A 6,766-nucleotide genomic window follows, 5' to 3' on the forward strand; every position below is an offset into this window, starting at 1 on the left:
CCGGCGTTATTCATCATAATTTCCGGTTTGATACGGTTATTTTTCCAAAAGAGGTTTGAGAGTCGAAAGTTTTTAAGACATACTTACTTTTTTGAGTTAAATGCCCGGATAGTCCCTGTGGTTTGCCCTTTTTTCATCTTTAATCCCTAACTTTCTAAAATTACAGCTATAGTCCCCAACTTTTCAATTTTCATTCCTGGATAGTCCATGTGTCTAACATCAGTTAGTTTTCTCAGTTAAGATGGTGTGAATGACTAGATTGCCCCTGAACAATAAAAAAATAAAAAATAAAGATGGCCCACCTCATCTTCTTCCTCCCATCTCTCTCTAAAACGCACCACCTTCAACCCACCACCACCACCTTCAATCCACCACCTCCACCGTCACCTTAAGCCACCACCACCTCCACAGTCACCTTCAACCCACTCCACCCCCACCCTGATGCTCGTGTGCCACAGCCTAATATCATCTTTTGTAGAAATTCCTCAACCGTCAAACTAATAAAAAGAAATTTATAACAAAATGATACAATCTTTGAACATGGCTTATTGATCCTGAGATTAGGGTTTTGTTTTTTGTTTCCAATTTCTTTGAGATATGATGACTAGTAAGAACAACTTGATAAAAAAGGCAAAAATTTGAAGAACCTGATAGTAAAAACAACAATCTACAAAGCTGCTTGTACATTGAATCCATGATTAGTGTAAAGTAAACAAATGAACTGATTCAAATAGGAATCCCTTCAAGGCTGCTTGTACATTGAATTTGTTATATATGAATTGATTCGTACAGAAACCGAAACGATACCCAAATTTTCCACCACTTGGATTGCGGATCTACAAACCCACCACAAAAGCCCCAAATAATATCATCAATTGCCAAAAAGAACCCTAAAATAATTAATACCTGTGTTAAATAAGAGGTGATATAGATGATCTTCAACTTTGGTTCAGCCACCCAAACTTGCCGGAATACCAGATGTTGTCGAGATATTCTAACCCTTGCAAAGCTGTGGCAGACGAGCATCAGGGTGGAGGTGGGGGTGGGGTGGGTTGAAGGTGACTGTGGAGGTGGTGGTAGGTTGAAGGTGACGGTAAAGGTGGTGGATTGAAGGTGGTGGTGGGTTTTAGAGAGGGAGGGGAGGAAGAAGATGAGGGGGGTTATTTTTATTTTTTATTTTTTTATTGTTCAGGGGCATTCTAGTCATTTCACACCCTCTTAACTGAGAAAACTAACTGATGTAAGACACAGGGGCTATCCGGGAACGAAAATTGAAAAGTTGGGGACTATAGCTGTAATTTTAGAAAGTTAGGGACTAAAGGTGAAAAAAGGCAAACCACAGGCACTATCCGGGCATTTAACTCTACTTTTTTATTTATTTAAAATAGAAAATTTATTTTTTTAATAAAACTTTGCTAAAACGATTAATATTGCATAAATGTTTCTAAAAAAACTACTCTTTATATACGCTGCGTATATATGGGGCAAGTTTGGTAAAATGACCATTTTACCCCTGGATTGGGGGCTATATGCAGCCCAAACCAGGGGTAAAATTGTCTTTTTGACCCTTTGTATACGCTGCGTATAGGCCTATACGCAGCGTATACAAAGGGTCAAAAAGACAATTTTACCCCTGGTTTGGGCTGCATATAGCCCCCAATCCAGGGGTAAAATGGTCATTTTACCAAACTTGCCCCATATATACGCCACATACAGGGCTATACGCGACTTATAGTAAAAAAGACCATTTTACCCCTGGATTGGGGGCTATACGCAGCCCAAACAAGGGGTAAAATTGTCTTTTTGGCCCTTTATATACGCTGCGTATAGGCCTATACGCCTATACGCAGCGTATATAAAGAGTAGTTTTTTTTTGTTTTTCTAAACCCTAAACCTGTGGTAAATTCTCTTTTTGACCCTTTATATATGATGACTGTCGTAAGGGTCAATCAAAAACCTAAATAAACTACGTAGATAGCGTAAGTAGGGTATCGTATCCACGGGGAATTTGTGGTTAGCGTTAAAGAAAATTAATTAAAACTAAACTATCTAAATTGGGGGTTTGTTTGTCATTTTAAAAGAAAACACGATTTGTCACGAAAAGTGTTATCAAGATGAGAAGAAGTAACCTCCACCCGGAATCCCGAATACCCGTTTTAATATAAAAATCCGTTTTCTGATTCAAAACACCACATAGACATGGCCTCGGAATTAATGAAATTGATTGGTTAGTAAGGATAGTTTTTAAGATTCACTATGCAACTTAATAACCCGTTTGATTGTATCAACCACCCACCAATTTACTAACCCGCTAACAACGCAAGAAAGTTGCCAATACGCTTAATAAATGACAAGTAATTCAAATACAAGAAACGTTTACCAATAATCCAACACAAGTGGTCAAGCTGTATCAGTTTACAAGAATCAGAAAAAACGAATAATTAAGTAAAACCGCGTAAACGTTCATCCGGGCGAAAGTCACGAGAGGCTTAGCCGCGCATGATAGTCTTCACCGCTTCGGTTGTCATCCTGATTAGATTAGACTTCATTGATTGGCTTGGAAGATGAATAATAATGCTAGAACTCGTTCCTGTTACTTTACGTATGACGGCTGCGAATTCTCCAAGATCTCCCCCGTACACAGTTGATATGATGTATATAAATCCCATCCTCCTGCAAACACCGTTCTAATTTGAATTAAAACACAATTGTTCCACAACTGGGCCAAGTCTAATGAGACATGAATAGGGTGATGGGCCTGGGCTGCGTATCAATAAAGGGGCAATCCGAAGAAAAAGAATAATGCAGTGTTGGTAATGGGTGTCTAAATTCAAATTGCCTAGCTTTATGATGCGTTGTCTGTGTCTATCTCCTTTTAATATTATTCTCACTAATTGTTGCCCACAAATATGCAATAATAATTATCCATAACTTTTCAACATATATATCATACGTGCATTTATGCATTTAGAATTTCATATGTATTAAACAACTATGTATTAATAATAACTATGTATTAATATGTTTAATGTGCTAAAACTAACACAAACTAATATAAAGTACAACTTATTTTAACCCGAAATCACATTCCCACACTTATCTTTTTTCGTCCCGAAAAATTATTTGCAATGGAATCACAATCAAAAACATTGGCATCTAATATATTCGATTATTTTATTAATATGCCAAACCACACGTTAACCAAGATTGCAGGTATACGATCCACTTAAACCCAACCGCCAGCTTCCAAGCCCTTATTCCAGATTCATTTAAGTTCAAATAATTTATAGTATCTATGGATCCCACGCTCAAAAGACTACAGCGCCACCTAATCCCGTTTCAAGCTTATGAGATTAAAAGATATTAAATCTACCGTCTTATATAAAAAAACCCTTATGCTATTCCGATTAAACTTTTGATGGATAGATGAATGATGTTGCGAGCTTTACATGCTTTTGTATACGATCAGTTCAGCGGACATACGCCACACGAGTCACCATCCCCATGGTTAATGCCATAAACTTCACGTTTTTTTTACATGTGCTCAGATGAATGGATGGATTTTTTTTTTGGGCGCCACACTGTTGCGGATTTGTTTTCACAAAAAGAAACAGGTGTGCCAGTTTAATCGGAAAAAACTTATAAGTTTTTTTACTTATGACGTACCTCTTATACTTTCCACAGTTTTAGTTTTACCAAAGCTCCTAAAGCGAGAACCCACAAGACTCCTAATTTAAGGTATTTTATATCATTCCTAAGAAACCTTTCAACTGGCTGGGCCTACCCACATATCCTAAGTTAGACGCATGCTCGACCGTTTATTATCTCATATATATAGTAATCAAATGCCAACGATCCAATTCTACCTATCATCTTCCATTTATTGCAAAAACTTTCTCAAAACATTTTTTATTTTTTTTTATTTTTTTTCAATTTTTTTTTACGAAACGACTGACTGACACGACTATGACACTACGACACAACTAGACACTAGTCTCCCCTCCCCACACTTAATTCCTACATTGTCCTCAATGGAGTGAGAAACTATTTACGACACACTAAACACAAAAATAAAAACACACAGATAATGGAACAGACTCCCCTGATTTGACGTGGATGAATCTTCTGAGCCTTGTTCCACATCAACCGTATAGCATTTCATTCGCGGCTGCTTCAACATGGGATGCTTGTCTTGACATAATTCGAATCACTTTCGTCCAAATGGAGATTGAGTATGGACAAAAGTGATCGTCACCTCCTCAGACTTCCCCACACTTGAGTAAACGCATCCGTGAAGATAAATAAAACCTGCAAGAACACACACGCAATACAAAACAAAACAAAAAATACAATACTCTACATCCTCGGGCTGCCTCCCGAGAGCGCTAAGTTTTAGATCTTCAGCCAGATCGTACCTGATACGCACTACGGTGGTCTCAATGCACATTTACCCCTTGTATTTCCAATGAATGCCCGGAATTTTACATGGCATCTCCATAAGCTCATCGGTATAATTGGCATGTACAGAAAGCACCTGCGGGTTTCGCTGATCCATTTCACAAGATATACACCGATGTCTTGTAGCTTCGCCCTTTTCATCTTCTTCCTTGAACCCTCTTCCCCACACTTGTTAATTGAAATGATTAATATGGGAAGAGGTTTGGTACACACATTCACCTCATCAGACTGCTGTGCCTCATCATCCTCACACACCATCTGATCCACCGGTGACTCTTCATCAGATAAAGGATTCATTGATGTGGTATTATACTCCACAACCTCCTCCTCCATGTGAGAATGATCTCTAACATCATCAAGTAATGGTGAGAGACGCTCTTCTATTTCTATCTTCATTTTTAATGTCTGACACTTGGAAACTAGAAAGCTGATTCGATTTTCATCAGAAAGGCTGGGTGCTGATAAATACTGCTCGATTTTGGACAAAATCACTTCCAACATGGCAAGCTTTTTATCCTCCTCGGTCTGATAAGTATGGACACCCTCGGGCTCAGAATATTCCTCGGGATGATATTGTCGGTATCCCTGATACGGTCTTGAGATGTACGCATCCATCATTTTTTTATTCCAATACTCTGGATTTTCCAAATACACCGCACACACATCATCATAATCATAAGTATGATCACGACCGCAACAGAAACATCGTCCATCCGTCCTTGGCTCATAATAAGCATCCTCGTCCCGATCCCATCTGTCAGAGTAAAAACCATCCTCCACTGTTGTATCAGAATTGTAGAAATATGGTAGATAGGAAGAATTCTCATAGCAAGGCATCGGTAGTTCTTCCAATCTTGCTTTTTCCCGTCTAAATCGGGCCTCGTGGCAACCGATACACGGGTGAAGTGGTTCCCCGCACAACTTGCATGTAGAAGAGCCGCAAAATATAGTAAGATCTGTCATCCTGCACAAACACAGCTCAACTACCCACGTAAATCACGAACAAACCAGATAAAACAAAAAATATTTTTAGTTTTTTTTTAGGTTTTTTTTTTGGGTAAAGGGTTACCCCGATGAATTTTATAAATAACTGATTAAGTACAAGGGTGTATCAAAAACGACACACCAACTAGACTTGACAGACCAAGCCTAGGCAAACAAGAAAAAACAACCAACCAAACGACCAAACCAAATACAACCAAACAAACACAACCAACGAAACCTAGACACACACAAAGCTACGCTAGCCTGGCTTCGCTACATTATTCTCATTCTCTTCAATCTTCCACAACTTGAAAATCCTTTTCTTCGTTGACTCCAATCGAAACCTGAAGCCCATGATACGCATTCGAACCGTGTTCTTTATCACCTCAACTACTTGGGCTTCCGACCTCTTAAGATTTTTAAACATTCTGTTATTCCTCTCTTGCCATATGTAGTACGCCGATGCCGCAATCAGCAACTTACAAATGACATGATCCGCTTGTTTAGAGCTTGAATGATGATCCACCCAACCTAAAACCGATTCCCACGTATTGTTTACGCTTCTCAACTGACCTAACATCTTGATATTACTCCACACATGCTCCGCAAAAGGGCATCTGAAGAAAAGATGATCCCGACTATCACGGTCCGAGTAACATAGCGGACAACACATCAACTTTAAATTCGTAAGGCTCCCTGCTTCCCAAACTGTCAACCGGTCCTGAGTTTTTAATTTATTCCGAAACGCTAGCCACAAATGAAACGAATGCCTCGGTATACATTGAGAAAACCAAACCATGTTCGCCCACATCGCCTGATTCTCCCTATTCCGAATTGTGTTCCACACCTGAGCCGATTGGAACTCATCAATTTTCCCATCCAAACCTTTCCACACCAAACGATCACAAGAATTAGGGACAATATTCGGAACCGAAATCGTAAATAATACCGGAAACAGGTCCAACCACGCTTGCGGCCACTTCCAATTCCCGTTTTGGTCAATAACGTCTGCAACCGTAGATTGTAACGAAAAACCTGCATTAGCAATGGCCCGAGGTGTTATAAAGGAACTAAGCGGACTTAGTGAGCACCACATATCACTCCAAACATTTGTTTGAGACCCACTCTGAATAGACGACCAAATGTGAGGTCGAATGATATGACGAATAGATAAGATCTTACGCCATCCCCAACTGATACTCCCACGACACGGAACATCCCAAAAGTTTCGACCTTTAAGCTTATAATCGTGAATCCAACGCACCCAAATAGACTCCCGCTTCGTGATGATACTCCAAATATGGTTTGCCATGAGCGATTTATT

The 6,766-nt window shown here is 39.3% G+C and overlaps 1 long non-coding RNA gene across 1 annotated transcript; it reads right to left on the bottom strand.

The window, feature by feature from the left end:
- Window positions 1-729: 729 nt before the first annotated feature.
- LOC118482936 lies at window positions 730-1,094 on the bottom strand. Its single transcript, XR_004869270.1, has 2 exons — window positions 907-1,094; window positions 730-836 (listed from the first exon to the last, which is right to left on the bottom strand). It is a non-coding gene; the product is annotated as an uncharacterized LOC118482936 (long non-coding RNA).
- Between the last annotated feature and the right edge of the window lie 5,672 nt (window positions 1,095-6,766).

The sequence above is a fragment of the Helianthus annuus genome, chromosome 10, assembly GCF_002127325.2.
Source record: "Helianthus annuus cultivar XRQ/B chromosome 10, HanXRQr2.0-SUNRISE, whole genome shotgun sequence".
Classification (NCBI taxonomy): Eukaryota; Viridiplantae; Streptophyta; class Magnoliopsida; order Asterales; family Asteraceae; genus Helianthus; species Helianthus annuus.